General features: G+C 42.1%; 1 long non-coding RNA gene across 2 annotated transcripts in view; it reads right to left on the minus strand.

The window, feature by feature from the left end:
• LOC110257418 (uncharacterized) overlaps nucleotides 1–18,632 on the minus strand; it is a 53,099-nt gene that overhangs the window by 24,704 nt on the left and 9,763 nt on the right. For both annotated transcript variants that reach the window (XR_014832761.1, XR_014832762.1), the window contains 2 exons: nucleotides 3,386–3,474; nucleotides 2,046–2,121 (listed from right to left, as the gene is read on the minus strand). This is a non-coding gene — a long non-coding RNA (uncharacterized LOC110257418). The remainder of the gene's footprint in view (nucleotides 1–2,045; nucleotides 2,122–3,385; nucleotides 3,475–18,632) is intronic.

Raw genomic sequence — 18,632 nt, forward strand, 5'->3', positions numbered from 1 at the left:
CCACGGGTGCAGCTCTAAAAAAGACCAAAAAAAAAAAAAAAAAAAAAAAAAAGTAATAAATGAGTAGTAAATAATTTACATCATTTATTTATCATTATCTACTTAATGCAATAGCTAAGTGGTATATAAATAAAATCATGAATAGAAAGACTAGAATTTTATTTATTTTAATTAAAAAAATTTTTTTTGCCTCCACCCATGGCATAAAGAAATTTCCAGGCCAGGAATTGAACCTATGCCAGAGCAGCAACCCAAGCCACCATAGCAACAATGCTGGATCCTTAACCCACTGTGACATAAGAGAACTCTTAGAAAAGACCAGGATTTTCAATGAGTCAATTCTGTGAAGAAATTCATATGCTCAATAATTAAAGAACCTTCTTGCAAATAAGGTGGCAGCATTACAGTATGGGAAAAGAATAGAATTCAGAGTAATAAAAGCGAGGTTTCAGTTCTGCCCAGGATACGCTGTATGATCCTCAATTACTCTTTTAAAAATTTTCAATTAATTAATTAATTTTTTATATGATTTTTGTTTTTTCCATTATAGTTGGTTTACTCTTGGTCACCGTTTTCATTTGGAAAACAGCGACTGTTTCACGATGTTATCACACTTGCCAAATTACAAAGGACTGTACAGGTGTGAGCTGTTGCTCTGATTATCTAAGGACCCCCCCCCCTTTTTTTTTTTTTTTTTTGGCCTTTTCTAGAGCCACTCCTCAGCATATGGAGGTTCCTAGGCTAGGGGTCTAATCGGAGCTACAACTGCCAACCTACACCACAGCCACAGCAACGTGGGTTCCAAGCCGCCTCTGCGACCCACACTACAGCTCACAGCAACGCCGGATCCTTAACTCACTAAGGGAGGCCAAGGATCGAACCCACAACCTCATGATTCCTAGTCGGACCTGTTTCCACTGTGCCACGATGGGAACTCTCCCACAGAGCCTTTTTACATACGTTCTTGTGTGACACTCCTGCATCCTGTGGTGAAGACAGAGCTGATTTTATTTATTATACTTTCCTAATGGATGAGGAAAGTTAAGGGCCAGGAAAGTCTAGCAATTGACCCAAGGTGACATCACGAAATCCAACTTTTCTAGCTCCTAATCAGTACATTTCCTACTATACCACAATGCCTCAGACTGCAGGAGTGGGGAGGGGGTGGGGGAGGGATGAGGAGATGAATTCTTACTCATTAGTATAAATTCTTTTTTTTTTTTCTTTTTTATGGCTGCACCTACAGCATATGGAAGTTCCCAGGCTAGGGGTCAAATCAGAGCTACAGCTGCCAGCCTACACCACAGCCACAGCATTGCCAGATCCTTAACCCACTGATTGAGGCTAGGGATCAAACGCGCATCATCATGGATGCTAGTTGGGTTTGTAACCCACTGAGCACAATGGGAACTCCTTAATATGAATTCTTATACACAGTGGAAAGTGGGAGGGCATGGAAACAGTAGTGGCTGAAATTCTATGTCTACTTATTAGCTGTGTGAACCTGGGTATAATACTTAACCTCACTAAGTTCCCATCCTGTCTCACTGGTAACGAATCTGACTAGGATTCATGAGGATGTGGGTTTAATTCCTGGCCTCACTCAGTGGTTAAGGATCTGGCATTGCTGTGAGCTATGGTGTAGGTGGCAGACATGGCTCGGATCCTGCATTGCCCTGGCTGTGGTGTAGGCCAGCAGCTGTAGACCTGATTTGACCCCTAGTCTGGGAACTTCCATATGCCACAGGTGCAGCCCTAAAAAGCAAAATAAATAAATAGATAGATAATAACCTGTAGGGTGGCTAGGATTAAATAAAACGATGTGTGTCTTATACATGGCACATAAAAAGCATTCATTAAGGAAAATATTAGTGACAAGATCAGGTCTACATCGGTGGGGGAGAAAAGAAACCCAGTATGTGTAAAGCAGCTGCGGGAAAGGCAATGGTTCTCCCTGATCTGATCTCTTAAGGGGCCACAATGGGAACCAGGAGAAGAGAAACAGTCTCATCTTGCGTGAATTTCCACCATCCATTCATTCTTACCATTGAAACTGCCTGCAACTCAGAACATTCTTTCCATTTCTTCCGGGGAAGCAGCAATGGAATTATTTCTTGGTTACTGAAAGAAATGGAAGAATTTCAGTGTCAGGTGGCAGACTGAGTGCATAAATGTATAAGATCTGCATTAAAATCCTAATAAATAATATCTTTAGGAGTTCCCACTGTGGCTCAGTGGGTTAAGAACCTGACTAGTATCCATGAGGATGCAGGTTCAATCCCTGGCCTTGCTTAGTGGTTCAAGGATCTGGCCTGACTGTGGCTATGGCATAGGCCAGCACCTGCAGCTCTGATTCCAACCCCTGGCCTGGGAACTTCCATATGCCTGTATGCCACATGTGTGGCCCTAAAAAGAAAAAAAATGGCAATAATGTCTTTAAAACTTTAACAATAGAAGTTCCCTGGTGGCACAGTGGGTTAAGGATCCAGTGTTGTTACTGCAGTGGCTCAGGTTGCCACTGTGGCACAGGTTCAATACCTGGCCCAAGAATTTCCCCATGCTGCAGGCATGGCCAAAAAAATAAATAAATAACAAAAACCTTGAACAATAAAGAGACTAGGAAGGGGTGTCATCAACAAAGTAGGGAGTTTAAGAAAGTTCTGAAAAACAAAAAGTGTGTAGCAGGCTCAGTGATGAAGCAGATGCTCTGGAAACTAGAATATGGGTTGGGACTGCACTGCAGGCTTTGGGGTGAGAGTGAACCTCAGAGGGGCCTGAAGAGCCTTCAGATCCCACAGGGGGCGTGAAGTGAGGCTGAACCCAGGGCTAGTTAGAAACCTAGATATGAAAATCACTCCTCCCCCATAATTCTCCTCTACTTTTCGATACATGGCACCTTAAAACCAGGTGTTTAACCCCCAAACACAGAAAAAAAAATTTTTTTTTTTCTAAAGACCTTAAAAGTACTCTCCAAGGAGAACTAAAGTAGCTGGAGCAGCATCACCGATCCAAGTAAAACCCTCCTCTTCTGAGCTCCCTGCAGAGCGATGGCCTCTATTGTGTCTGTCTGCCTCACCTAAGGCAATGTGTATCCAGAAGAAAATTGTCACCTCAGGAGTTCCCATAGTGGCTCGGTGGCTAACGAATCTGACTAGGAACCATGAGGTTGCAGGTTCAATCCCTGGCTTGTTCAGTGGGTTGAGGATCTGGCATTGCTGTGAGCAGTGGTGTAGGTCACAGACGCGGCTCAGATCCCACCTTGCTGTGGCTCTGGCATAGGCTGTTCGCTACAGCTCTGATTAGACCCCTAGCCTGGGAACCTCCATATGTCGCGGGAGCGGCCCAAGAAATGGCAAAAAAGAAGAAAAGAAAAGAAAATTGTCACCTCAGTACCCAGTACTCCCAGTGAATCTGGGATTTCTTCGTTTCCAAATTAAGCAGATGCTCCAAGCTCATCAGACATTTGAGTCAAACCTGCAAAGTGGGAGAGAAAGAACAAGTAAATACAGGGAAAAACTAACCCTAGAAGAGATAGAACTCATTAATCAAACAGAAGATAACACTTTAAATAATTGGTACTACCATAGAGATATGAGTTAAAACATATGAAACAAGGAAGGAGTACTGTGGGAAAAAAACATAAAATTAGAGCTCTTGGAAATAAAAAAAAGTTCGATGTCCCCATTGTGGCTCAGCGGGTTAAAGACCCAATGTCTCTATGAGGATGGGAATTTGACCCTGGCCTCGTTCAGTGGTTTAAGGATCTGGCATTGCCCACAAGCTTTGGCATAGTTCACAGATTCGGCTCAGATCTGGTCTTGCCATGGCTGTGGTGTAGACTGCAGCTGTAGCTCCTATTCAACCGCTGGCCCAGGAATTTCCATATACTGCAGGTGTGGCCATACAAAAAAGAAAAACTTTGCTGAAATTACAAATTCAACAGAAGGGTAGGAAGACAGAAATCTCTTAAAAAATAAACCAAAATGACAGATGTACAGAAAACTCAACTCCCAAATAAGAGTCATAGAGGTTTAATCTGGGAGGCCAGACATATAACTAGTTGGTTTCTCAGAAACTGAGGATGAAGAAAGCAGAAAGAGTGAGTTTATCCAAAAAATAAGTTTCAGAAGCTCTAGGGAAAGAGCCAACCAAAAAGATAAGTGAAAAAAGAGCCATACCAGAAATCTCACTGTGAAATTTAAGACCTCCAGAGTTTTTTTTTTTTTTAATTCTAAAAAGGCTCCAGAGAGCAAAACAGGAAGGAAGAAATCTATAAGACAGTCCACCAGAGTGATAGCATTTATTCAGAGGGGCGAGTCTGCAGAAAATTTACTTCCCACTCACTCCTTTACTGGAAACACCAGGGAAGGTTTTCTGGTCAAGTGAAGAGCAGGGTCTAAGATACAGGGGCTGTGAGCCAGGGGAGTACTGATGGTTGCTATGTATCAGGCCCAAAAATCGACCAGGTCCAGATCAGATAATGGGGGTCCTGGAGGGGAGGTTCCGGGGAGAAGAAGGGTACAACTATTTATTTATTTATTTATACAATTTTTTATTATAGTTGATTTACAATGTTCTGTCAATTTCTGCTGTATAGCAATGTGCTCCAGTTATACATACATACACATACATATATATTCTTTTTCCCATATTATCTTCATGTTCCATCACAAGTGATTGGATATAGTTCCCTGTGCTGTACAGGACCTCTTTGCTTCTTCACTCTAAATGCAATAGTTCGCATCTACTAACCCCAAACTCTCAGTCCATCCCACTCCCTCCCCCTACCTACAACCATTTATTTAGACCGAGTAGGATGAGTCACTCAGAAAAAAATTAAAGATATAACAAACGCATTGGCTCCAAGAAAGTAACCAGAAACTCCAGGAAAAACAAAAAGCTGTATGAGAAAACCTCAGTCTAAAAAAAACCCCCAAAGTTTCAAAAAGAAAAATGGACTCTTTACCAAGCAATGGCTAACATGAGTAAGAACCTGGAAGAGGAGTTCCCATTGTGGCGCAGGAGAAACGAATCCAACTAGCATCCATGAGGATGTAGGTTTGATTCCTGTCCTCGCTCAGTGGGTTGAGGATCCAGCATTGCTGTGAGCTGAGATGTAGGTCATAGACACAGCTCAACTCCCACTTTGCTGTGGCTGTGGTGTAGCCTGGGAGCTGCAGCTCCAATTTGACCTCTAGCCTGGGAAATTCTATATGTCGAGGGTACAACCCTAAAGAAAGCAAGAAAAAAAGAACATGGAAGAGTAGGGATCTGGTCAAGAAGACATATTAACACATCTGTTTCTTCTTATAACAATGAAAGGGTAATTAGAAACTCACGGAACAAAGCATAAGAAAGACATTTTCCAAACACAAGGCAAACTGCACTGGACACTTCCATATGTTGCAACCATTAAAAAAAAAAAAAAAAAATGAGCCACCCAACAACTGTCGAACTGGAATACGAACCATATTCACTGGAGGCATTTTTTTCCAATGACAATTTCAGCTCTTCCAAGTTTACGGTTCTTTTCAGTTTTGCTACTTCTTTTTGCATTAATTTTGGTCATTTATGTAAAAATCATTTATTTTCTCTGGCTTTTCAAATACATCAATATTAATTTGTAGAAGGCCTTCTCATATTTGTTATATCTTCTGCATCTAAGTTTGTCTCATTTCAATATTCAGTGTAATAGATTTATTTTTCTTAATTGTACTTGCTAGAGGTGTGTCTTTTATTGTTTTGTATTGTTTTCAGAGAAACAGCTTTTGGATTGATTTAATTTTATGACTTTTTCCTTTTAAAATTCATCTATTTTAGCTCTTATCTTTACAAATTTCTTCCTTATGCTTCCCTTAGACTAAAAACATGGTTTTTTGTGTTTGTTTGGTTTTGGTTTTTGCTTTTTAGGGCCATACCTGCAGCATATGGAGGTTCCCAGGCTAGGGATGAATTGGAGCTACAGCTGCTGGCCACAGCTACAGCCACAGCAACGGAGGATCCGAGTGCAGTCTTCGACCTATACCACAGCAATGCTGGATCCCCAACCCACTGGGTGAGGCCAGGGATTGAACCCCTCCTCATAGATACTAGTCGGATTCACTTCCGAGGCACCACAACAACAACTCCCTCTAAAAACATGGGTTTTTAAATATATATATATATATATATATATATATATATATATATATATTTCTTTAATTCTAAATGCTTGAGAATTCTGATTTATTTAACTTTTTTTTTTTTTTTTTTTTGTCTTTTTTGCTATTTCTAGGGCCGCTCCCTCGGCATATGTAGGTTCCCAGGCTAGGGGCTGAATCAGAGCTGTAGCCACAGGCCTAAGCCAGAGCCACAGCAATGCGGGATCCGAGCCGCGAGAGCCACAGCAATGCGGGATCCGAGCCGCGTCTGCAACCTACACCACAGCTCACGGCAACACCGGATCGTTAACCCACTGAGCAAGGCCAGGGATTGAACCCACAACCTCATGGTTCCTAGTCGGATTCGTTAACCACTGCGCCACGACGGGAACTCCTGATTTATTTAACTTTACCTGATTAATAATGAAGTCATAACGAGAACTACTGTATAGCACAGGAAAATCCACTCAATAGTTTGTAATAACCTATACGGGAAAAAAGAATGGATACATTTATATGTATGACTGATTCCCTTTTTTATACACCTGAGACTAATACACATTTTAAGTCAACTATTCTCCGATAAAATTAAATTTAAAAAATAATGAAGCTGAAGTCATTTCAAGTAATGAATTTTCTTATATACAGTTTGGCCTTATTCCATAATTGGAGTGTGTTAAATGATTCTTGACTATTTTTAAGTAAAACTTTCAATTGCTTAAATTATTGTATTGTGACAACAAAACATGGCCTAACATAATTTTGGCTTTTTAAGATTAAATGGAGTTTTAATTTCTGATTAATAGATGATTGGCTTCTGTGAGTACATTAGGAGACTCTTCTGGCCCTATCTGGCCAAACGAACCCCTTTCTTTGAGAATTATCGTCTTTCTGCCCAGGGTGGGTTTTTGTAATTATGTGACCTTGCTTTCCACTCCCATTCCACACCTGTCCTGCCTCTCCAACAGCTGAATGAACACAACCCAGGTTGAGCCAAACAAGTTTTTTTTTCTTTTTAAGGCGCACCTGGGGCATATGGAGGTTCCCAGGCTAAGGGTCGAATTGGAGCTGTGGCGACCAGCCTACACCACAGCCACAGCAACTTGGGATCTAGGCTGTGTCTTCGAACTACACTAGTTCATGGAAACACTGGATCCTTAATCCACTGAGAAGGCCAGGGATCGAACCGTGTCCTCATGGACACTAGTCAGGTTTGTTACCGCTGAGCCACGATGGGAACTCCTCTTTGTTCTGTTAGAACAGCTGCAGCTCAGATTTGATCCTTGGCTTGGGAACTTCCATATGCCATGGGTTGGCTGAAAAAGAGAAAAAGGAAATTCAAATCACCTGCACCCAGAGTCAGTGCCAGTCGAGTGCCCAGCATCCACATCAGTCCACACCAGTGGAAATCTGCCTCTGCCACAGGCACCCTCACCTATGACCATAAGGGGGAGAGATGCCTGGCCCCTGCCACAGGTGTGCTCTGCCACCCTCTGGCTCCAGTATGACAATTTCTAGAATATATCCTCACTCCCTCCCCATAAGAACCATAGACCCAAATGTGACTTGGATACCCCTTGAGGCAGTGAGGGTGGGAACCCTTTTACTAGGAGTATGGGGGGAGAAGGGTGGAGAAGGGGCAGAGAGCTGAGCCTGCAGAGATTTTGAGGAGAAGCAGCTACAAAAGGCTTGAGTTCCCTTCGTGGCTCAGCAGTTAAAAAACCCGACTAGGATTCATGAGGATGTGGGTTTGACACCTGGCCTCGCTCAGTGGGTTAAGGATCTGGAGTTGCTGTGAGCTATGGTGTAGGTTGCAGACAAGGCTCAGATCCTGAGTTGCTAAGATCTGGAGTTGCAATGGCTGTGGTGTTAGGCTGGCAGCTATAGCTCCAATTTGACCTCTAGCCTGGGGACTTCCATATGCTGAATCTGACCTTAAAAAAAAAAAAAAGAAAGAAAAAGAAAAAGGAAACACAAAAGACTTTAGGGAATTCCCATCGTGGCGCAGTGGTTAACGAATCTGACTAGGAACCATGAGGTTTAGGATTCGATCCCTGGCTTTGCTCAGTGGGTTAAGGATCTGGCATTGCCACGAGCTGTGGTGTAGGTCGCAGACGCAGCTGGATCTCGTGTTGCTGTGGCTCTGGCGTAGCAGATCCGACCGATTAGACCCCTAGCCTGGGAACCTCCGTATGCAACCGGAAGCAGCCCTAGAAAAGGCGGAAAAAAAAAAAAAAAAAAAAAGACTTTAGCAGAGTCGCTGCACCCCAGGCAGAAGCTGGTCACCTACCACAGTCAGCGAAGGAGGCCCTTGGGCCTCAGCCTCAGGCTCAGCGCCTTGAGTGAAATGTACCAACAAAGTGACAAATTCCAGACCGAAGTTGCTTGGCTGGAAACAAAACAAACCAAGCCAAATATTTGAAAATGCTGAAATCCAGTCTAATAATCACACCAAACTGCAACAACTGTGTTCTGTACTTTGCTCTCACCTCTACTGCTGTGGGTTAAGCCCTACGAGCTGGAGCCTGGCCATTGCAGCGGGGTGTTTGGGAGGACCCTGAACTAGGAGGAAACCCAAACTCTTGAGCCGAGCTGGGTGTTTCCCTCCAGGCAGGCTGCTATCCCAGTGTAGCAGCCTCCCTTAGCAAACCAATCTGGATGACAGGCTTGAGATGCAGCATCAGTGGATGCAGTTGCCATGGAAACCTCCCTAGTCTGTTTTCCCTCTCCATAACCTAAGGCTAAGATGTTTTAGTGGGAAGCAGAGCTGAAACCACTCTTTTGGTCAAAACACAACAACAACCTGATGTCTAGCACACAAACTGTATCTAGTCACTTATGATAGAACATGATGGAAGACAATGTGAGAAAAAGAAAGTATGTATATACATGCATGATTGGGTCCCTTTACTGTATAGTAGAAATTGACAGAACACTGTAAATCAACTATAATAAAAACAAACAAACAAACAAACAAGCAAAAAAACAAGAAGACAAGGGAGTTCCTAGGTGGCTCAGTGCATTAAGGATCCATGTTGTAACTGCTGTGATCTGGATCGCTGCTGTGGCAAGGGTTCGATCCCTGGCCCGGGAACTTCTGTATGCTATGGGTGCAGCCAGAAAAAAAAAAAAAAAACGAAAAAATGAGACAAGAAGCTGTGGTCCAACTCCAACTGTTGAGCCAACTGACAAAGTTATTCACTGAGCTGCCTGCCCCAGCATGACAAGATGCTAGCCTCTGTACTGGATTTTGGCAAGTCAAGTGACTAGAAAATAACATTGTCAGGCAGCCTACTAAGGCTCTGTGGAGCTATGTCACCAGCACAAGAACAGTCTATTAAGTGAGGGCCTGGGATTGGCTGAACACTTCACCTCTCTTTTAGCACATCTATCTGAGGATGAGAACCACACAGAGGCAGAGCCCAAGGCCAGAGAGATAAATTAAGACAGCATACGTATCCCCCCAACTCAGCCATGACAGCAGCAACTTCCATCTGTTCTGACACTTCCATTTCTTGCTTAAGACACTGTAAGTTTGGGAGTTCCCATTGCGGTGCAGCTGAAACAAATCCGACTAGTATCCATGAGAATGTGCATTTGATCCCTGGCCTCGCTCAGTGGGTTAAGGATCCAGAGTTGCTGTGAGCTGTGGTGTAGGTCACAGACTCAGCTCTGATCTAGCGTTGCTGTGGCTGTGGCCAGCAGCTGTAGCTCCAATTTGACCCCTAGCCTGGGAACTTCCATATGCCATGGGTGCAGCCCTAAAAAGCAAAACAAACAAACGAACAAAGAAACAAACCAAAACCCCGACACTTTAAGTTGGATTTCCATTGTAGGGGAACCAAAAAGTTCTGACTAATACAAGTGGCATAAATGTTGGAGAGTAAAAGTTTCACTAGTTACATTAACTCTCTGGAAAATCCAGAGGATCAGCTGAAAACTTATTCAAGCAAATAAAGAGTAAGGATGATTTTTTTTTTTTAGTAAGTGGTATTGGATGTTAGATCCCTACCTCATACCAAAATAAATTTAAGATAAAATATGTAATTAAAGCATAAAAGAAATAGAAGAAAACCCAGACACATTTTTATGTGATTTAGAAACAGAAAAAGGCTTTCTTTTTTTTTTTTTTTTTTTTGGATTTTTGCTATTTTCTCAGGCCGCTCCTGCAGCATATGGAGGTTCCCAGGCTAGGGGTCGAATTGGAGCTGTAGCCACCAGCCTACGCCAGAGCTACAGCAATGCGGGATCCAAGCAGCATCTGCAACCTACACCACAGCTCACGGCAACGCCAGATCGTTAACCCACTGAGCAAGGCCAGGGATCGAACCTGCAACCTCAAGGTTCCTAGTCTGATTCATTAACCACTGAGCAACGACGGGAACTCCAGAAAAAGGCTTTCTTAGCATTCAAGCAAAAACAGAAAAAAATGGACCTGTCGAAATTAACTCTTCTGTTTTAATAACACTGCAGCACAGAATGAGGGAGTTCCCTGGTGGCTCAGTGGGTTAGGATCTGGCCTTGTCACTGCTGTGGCTCGGGTCACTGCTGTGTTGCATGTTCCATCCCTGGCCCAGGAATTTTCACATGCTGAAGGCATAGCCAAAAATAAAAAAAGTAAAGCACAGAATGATGAACCCCTTAAGATAGGAAATTTGGGAGGAAGATCAGGTTTGGGGCTTCAGGGGCTATCTTTGGGAGTGGGAAAGAGGACTGATTTGATTTGGGGAGTGTCTGTAGTATTTGTGGGAACCACTCTTGTCAAAATGAACTACAAGCTGAGGAGAGACCCCAAGGTTAGAGATGTGTTTGGGTCAATTAGCATGTAGATTGTTAAATCTATGAGAGTGGATGGGACTACCCAGGAGTGAGAAAGGAAGTGGTCTCCAGAACCTGGCAGGACATTGACATTTAAAACCCAGGAGAGGGAGTTCCCGTCGTGGCGCAGTGGTTAACGAATCCGACTAGGAACCATGAGGTTGCGGGTTCGGTCCCTGCCCTTGCTCAGTGGGTTAACGATCCGGTGTTGCCGTGAACTGTGTTGTAGGTTGCAGACGCAGCTTGGATCCCGCATTGCTGTGGCTCTGGCGTAGGCCAGTGGCTACAGCTCCAATTAGACCCCTGGCCTGGGAACCTCCATATGCCACGGAAGCGGCCCAAGAGATAGCAACAACAACAACCAACAACAACAAAAGACAAAAAGACAAAAACAAACAAACAAAACCCAGGAGAACTCTTAAGTCCTTCAGGGCAGGAGCTGCTCCAGGTTGGAGTTATCTGTGTGGTTCTGATAATACTTAACACTGTGCCAGGTACATACGGAATATTATACACACACCCTTTTGATCATTTCCATTTGTTTATTTTTAAAAATTCTATTTATTTATTTTTGCTTTTTATGGCCATACCTGCAGCATATGGAACTTCCCGGGTGAGGGGTGGAATTGGAGCAGCAGATGCAGGCCTAAGCCACAGCCACAGCCACAGCCACAGCAATGTGGGGTCCAAGCTCCACCTGTGACATGTGCCACAGCTTGGAGTAACGCTGGACCCTTAACCCACTGAGCAAGGCCAGGGATCGAACCTGCGTCCTCATAGATACTATGTCAGGTTCTTAACCCAATGAGACACGATGGGAACTTTCACACACACTTTTGATTGTTTCCATTTGTTCATTTTTTAAAATTTTATTTATTTTGTCCACACCTGGGGCATATAAAGTTCCTGGGCCAGGGATCAAACCTGTGCCACTGCAGTGACAAGGTCAGATCTTTAACCCACTAAGCCACAGTGGGAGCTCCTATTTTCTTTAGGCAAAAAAAAAAAAAAAAAAAAAAAAAGCCTCTGGGAGTTCCTGCTGTGGCACAGTGGGTTATGAACCCTACTAGTATCCATGAGGATGCAGGTCTGATCCCTGGCCTTGCTCAGTGGGTTAAGGATCCAGTGTTGCCAGTGAGTTGTGGTGTGGGTCACAGACATGACTGGGATCCCACGTTGCTGTGGCTGTGGTGTAGGCCTGCAGCTGCAGCTCCAATGTGACCCCTAGCCTGGGAACTTCCATATGCTGCAGCGCGGCCCTGAAAACCAAAAAAAAAGAAAAAAAGAAAATCCAACTGTAGTGCCTTGGGCCACTGGGGAGGTCTGGGTTCTCTCTCGTGCCTGGAGCAGTGGGTTAAAAATCCAGCATTGCTGCAGCTGAGGTATAGGTCACAGCTGCAGCTTGGATTCAATCCCTGGCCCAGCAAATTTCATAAAATAAATAAGCCTCTGGTTTCAACTCCCTTTTTCAATTGACACAATATTTTAGAGATTGTGTCATGTAAATCAAGAGCTTTTTCATTCTTTTTAATGATTGCACAGTATTTTAATTTACAGATGACAATAATTTGTTTAACCAGACACTTGGTGACAGCTACAAAGGTTATTTACAGTATTTTGCTTTAACAATGCTGGGATAGGAAACTCTGACCACAGGTCATTCAGTGGTGATGGTTTTGAAATGTGTCACCTTGATTAGGCTGAACCAGGGGCTTCACAGTCTGCTGTCACATACATTTCCTGTGAGGGTGGACCATGGGGGATATTTTTGTCACATGAGATTTGAAGACAGAAGTGAAGATGTAGCTGCTGGTTTTTATCTCAGAAGGTGAGAGCAGGACCATAAGGTGCTTTTGAGGCTCACAGGACTTGTTGCTTATTTGTTGGTGACCTCCTTGGAGTGGTACAGAGGGCTGTACATGCTCTAAACTTAGAATAAATTCTGCTATCCAACTATGACAAAGGAGGCAAGAATATACAACGGAGAAAAGACAGCCTGTTCAATAAGTGGTACTGGAAAAACTGGACAGCTGCATGGAAAAGAATGAAATTAGAACACTCTCTAACACCATACACAAAAATAAACTCAAAATGGATTAAAGACCTAGATATAAGACCAGACACTATAAAACTCTTAGAGGAAAACACAGGCCAAACACTTTCTGACATAAACCACAGCAACATCTTCTCAGATCCACCTCTTAGAGTAATGAAAATAAAAGCAAAAATAAACAAATGGGACCTAATTAAACTTAAAAGTTTCTGCACAGCAAAGGAAACCCTTAACAAAACAAAAAGACAACCCACAGAATGGAGAAAATATTTGTAAATGAATTGACTGACAAGGGATTAATCTCCAAAATTTATAAACACCACAGTGAACCACAACTGGAACTCCTTAGTGGTAAATCTTATTTATTGTTTTCTTCCAGTTTTATTGGGATATAAATGAGGCGCACACTGGATAAGTTTAAGGTGTGCAGTATAACTGTTTGACTCATGTATATCTTGCAATGATTACCACACAAGTTTAATGAACATCCATCATCTCATATAGATACAAAAGAAAAAAATGTATTTTCCTTCTGATGAGAACTCTTGGGATTTACTCTCTCCACAACTTTCATAGACAACAAACAACAGTGCTAATTATATTAGTCATGCTGCACATTACACCCTGGTACTTATTTATCTTCTAAGTGGGAGTCTGTACCTTTGGACAGTTATCATCCAATTCCCTCTCCCCTTACCCCTGCCTTTGGTACCCAGAAGTCTGATCTCCTTTTCTATGAGTTTGTTTTCTGAAGTATAATTGACCTACAGTACCATGTCGTTCCTGGCATACAACGTCGTGACTGGGTATTTCTATACATTTCAAAGGGATCCGAAGTCTGGTTACCATCTGTCACCACACAAAGATATTACATAATTATTGACTATATTCCCCCATGTTGTACATTTCATACCCTTGGCTCCATTATTTTGTTTGTTGTTGTTGTTGTTGTTGTTTTCTTTTTGTCTTTTTAGGGCTGCACCCTAAAGTTCCCCAGCTAGGGGTCAAATCGGAGCTGTAGCTGTCAGTCTCCATCACAGCCACAGCAACACCAGATATGAGTCATGTCCGCGAGCTACACCTCAGCTCACGGCAACAGCGGATCCTTAACCCACTGAGTGGGGCCAGGGACCGAACCCACATCCTCATGGATACTAGTTGGGTTTGTTACAGATGAGCCACGATGGGAACTCCTCTTTTATTTTGTAACTGAAGTGTGTACCTCTTAATCTCCCTCACCTGTTTCTTTCCTCCTTCATCCTCCTCTTCTTTGCAACCACCTGTTTCTTCTCTGTATCTAATGCTATCTCTATTTTGCTTGTTCATTTGTTTTGCTTCACAGATTCCACATATAGATAAAATCGTAACTGTCTTTTTCTTTCTCTTTTGTTTTGTTTTGGCTGTGCTTTAGGCATGCAGAAGTTCCCAGGTCATGGATAGAACCTGGGCCATCGATAGACCCGAGCCACAGCAGTGACAACACTGGATCCTTAACCCACTGAGCCATTAGAGAACTTCTGTCTTTTCATACAAAGTTTAGGCTCAACTTGTCAATTGGCAATTTTTTTGTTTGTTTTTTAGGGCTGCACCTAAGGCATCTGGAAGTTCCCAGGCTAAGGAGCTATATTTGTTTTTTGTTTGTTTGTTTGTTTGTCTTTTTAGGGCCACAGGTGTGGCATACAGAAGTTTCCAGCTAGGGGTCAAATCAGAGCTAGAGCTGTTGGCCTATGCCATAGCCACAGCAATGCCAGATCCAAGCTATGTCTGTAACCTACACCACAGCACATGGCAATGCTGGAGCCCAGACACACTGAGCAAGGCCAGGGATTGAACCCGCATCCTCATGGATACTAGTCAGATTGGTTTCCACTGAGCCACAACGGGACCTCCTCAACTTCTTAAATTTTAACACTCATTTAAAAAGTTTAATTGGGGAGTTCCCATTGTGGCTCAGTGGAAATTAATTTGACTAATATCCATTAGGATGTGGGTTCAATCCCTGGCCTTGCTCAGTGGGTTAAGGATCTGGGATTGCTGTGAGCTGTGGTGTAGTTTAAAGAAAAGGCTCAGATCTTGAGTTGCTGTGGCTGTGGCCTAGGCTGGCAGCTACAACTCCAATTCGACCTGTAGCCTGGGAAATTCCATATGCCATGGGTGAACCCTAAAAAGCAAAAAAATTTAAAAAGTAAAAAATAAACAAATAAATAAAAAGTTTATTGAACTTAGGTTAAATTTATAGATAGGCTTAGGGAGACTTGATATCTTTACATTGAGTCTTCCCAACTATCAGTTTTTGTGTTCAAAAGTAATTTTAAATTTTTTCTTTAAAGTTTTTCTTTGTAAAGGCTGCACATTTATTAGTAAGTTTATTTCTAGCTATTTTATGTTTTTGTGATTACTGTTGAAATGTCTGTCTTTTCTTCCACTATACTTTGCAACTGCCTATAATTTATACATTTTTTTCTCTGTTGGGCTCTTAGGCAGGACCCACCTGAAGTGTTGCAGGCCAGTTATTGCTTTTTTTTCCCTTGATAAGTTTCTTCGGCAGCCTTGAGAACAGTAAGTACTGCAGTGTTCTTGCAAATTTCTCCCTTAGCCACTCTTAGTCTCAGAATTCTTTAACAAGGTCACAGATTGTGTCCCTCTCTGCTGGTATTTTAGTCAAATCAAGGGTTTTTTTATGCTTTTTTTTTTTTTTTTTTCCTGCAGGCCAAAAAGTGCAGACATTTTTTGGTTAAAACTGGAGCTTGATCTCATCAAGTCTCCAAACCGAGCACTCCAGATGCAGGCAAGCAGGGCTGTGATCTGTTCCAAGGGCCTCAAGGGTGTGGATGTTAGTACATCTATAGAAAAGGCTAAGGCCATATTTTCACGTCCTCTTGGGAGCTGATACAACTCACTCTTCTTGCAGCATATTATTGCATCAGAAATGGTCAGAACAGCAAGGGGTTTTTGAGATCAGACATCTAGTCTAAAGCTTTCATTGTACAGACAAAGAAGACCAAGGTGAAGAAACTGAAGTTAAAAAGTGATATTTAAGGGAGTTCTGACAGTGGTGCAATGGAATTGGTGGCATCTTAGGAGCATTGGGACGCAGGTCCAAAGGCCAGTGGGGTGGCCAAAAAAATGTAAAAAAAGCAAGCAAGAAAGAAAAAGTGATGAATTAAACGTTCCTGTTGTGGCTCAGCAGGTATGGGTTCAATCCCTGGCCTCGCTCAGTGGGTTAAGGGTCCGGCATTGCCATGAGCTGTGGTATAGATCACAGACATGGCTCAGATCTAGCAATTCAGTGGCTATGGCATAGGCCAGCAGCTCTAGCTCTGATGTGACCCCTCGCCTGGAAACCTCATGGTTCCTAGTTGGATTTGTTTCCACTGCGCCATGATGGGAACTCCCTAAACCACAAATTTCAAAATAACATATGGGTCAAAGAAGAAATTTCAAATTTTTGAACTAAATGAAAATAAAACATTAAAAATTTAAGAAATAGTGGGAAAGCAGTGCTTAGAAGTAAATTTTTAGTATTGAATGCATATATTAGAAAAGAAGAGTGGTTTCCATTGTGGCTCAGTGGTACCCAATCCGACTAGTAACCATGAGGTTGCAGGTTCGATCCCTGGCCATACTTAGTGGGTTGAGGATCCAGTGTTGCTGTGAGCTGTGGTGTAGGTCATAGACACAGCTCAGATCTTGCATTGCTGTGGCTGTGGCATAGGCCAGCAGCTGTAGCTCTGATTCGACCCCTAGCCTGGGAACCTCCATATGCCATGGGTGTGGCTCTAAAAAAGAAAAAAAGAAGAAGAAAGATCTAAAATCAGTCATTTAAGTTTCTGTTAGGAAACTAGAAAAAGAAGAGCAAATTAAACCCAAGGTAAGAAGAAGAAAAGAAATAATAAAAATTAGAGCACAAATCAATGAAATTGAAAACAGGAAATCAATAGAGAATGTCAATTAAATCTGGTTCTTTGGAAAGATCAATGAAGTCAGAGTTCCTGTTGTGGCTCAGTGGTAATGAACCTGACTAGCATCCATGAAGATGTGGGTTCAATCCCTAGCCCGCTCAGTGGGTAAAGGGTCCAGCATTGCCATGAGCTGTGGTGAAGGTCACAGACATGGCTTGGATCTGATGTTATGACTGTGGCATAGGCTGGCAGCTGCAGCTACAATTCAACCCCTAGACCAGGAACTTCTATATGCTGCAGGTTTGGCCATAAAAAGACAAATAAATAAATAAAGTTGATAAACTTCTTGTCAAGTGAACTAAGAAAAAAGAGAGGATGCAAATTACAAATGGCAGAAATGACAAGGAGGACTTTTTTTTTTGTTTTGTTTTGTTTTTGTCTTTTTAGGACTGCATCAGTGGCATATGGAGGTTCCCAGGCTAGCAGTCTAATTGAAACTACAGCTGCTGGCCTACACCAGAGCCACAGCAACACCAGATCCGAGCTGCGTCTGCAACCTACAACAGCTCATGGCAATGCCAGATCCTTAACCCACTGAATGAGGCCAGGGATTAAACCTGAAACCTCATGGTTCCTAGTCGGGTTCATTTCCACTGCACCATGATAGGAACTCCAAGGAGGACATTATGAAAGATCTAATGGACATAAAAAAGAAAAAAGGAATAATAAAAGGATATTATGAACAACTCTATGCTTACAAATTTGATAACCTAGATGCAATGGACCAATTCCTCAAAAGACACATTTGCTAAGATTCACAAGAAGAAATAGACTATCTGATAGGCCTATATCTATTAAGGACATCAAATCAATAATTAATGATCTTCCAAAACAGAAAGCACCAGGCACAGAGGGGTACGCTGGTGAATTCTACCAAACAGTTAATTACACTAACTGCTTACAATCTCTTTCAGAGGACAGAAGCAGAGGAAATACTTCCTAACTTATTCTATGAGGCTAGAATTACCCTAATACCAAAACCATCACATCAAGTAGGCTAAAAAAAAAAAAAAATCACAGGATCATATTAATACATGCAAGAAAACATTTAACAAAATTGGTTATCCATTCATGATTAAAAACTCTCAGTCAACTAGGAATAGAGAATTGCCTTGGCTTGATAAAGAATATATACAAAGAACCTACAGCTAACATCACACTTAATGGTGAGAAACTCAAAGTTTTACTACTAAGATCAGGAACAAAGCAAAAGCTATTCCCTCTTATCACAGCTTCTTAATATCATACTGGAAATCCTAGCTAAGCAATAAGACAAGAAAAGGAAATAAATGGTATACAGATGGGAAGGAAGAAATTAAACTGTCTTTGTTTGTAGATGACATTATCATCTATATAAACAGTATGAAAGAATCAATCAAAAAATCTTGAACCAGTAAGTTATTATAGCATATTATCAGGATAAAGGTTTACTATACAAAAGCCAATTGCTTTCCTACAAATCAGCAATGAATAAGTGGAAGTTGAAATTAAAAACATATTACCATTTCAAAAAAGAAATTTCTAAGTGTAACTCTAACAAAATATATACAAGATCTATTTGAGGAAAACTACCGAACTCTGATGAAAGATATCAAAGACGAACTAAAACGACAGAGATATTCTTACGTTCATGGATAGGAAAACTCAATGTTGTCAAGA

The sequence above is a fragment of the Sus scrofa genome, chromosome 17 (assembly GCF_054392235.1).
Source record: "Sus scrofa isolate SSC_HxYL_T2T_F1_AM1 chromosome 17, Sscrofa_HxYL_maternal_Yorkshire_Landrace_v2.0, whole genome shotgun sequence".
Lineage (NCBI taxonomy): Eukaryota > Metazoa > Chordata > Mammalia > Artiodactyla > Suidae > Sus > Sus scrofa.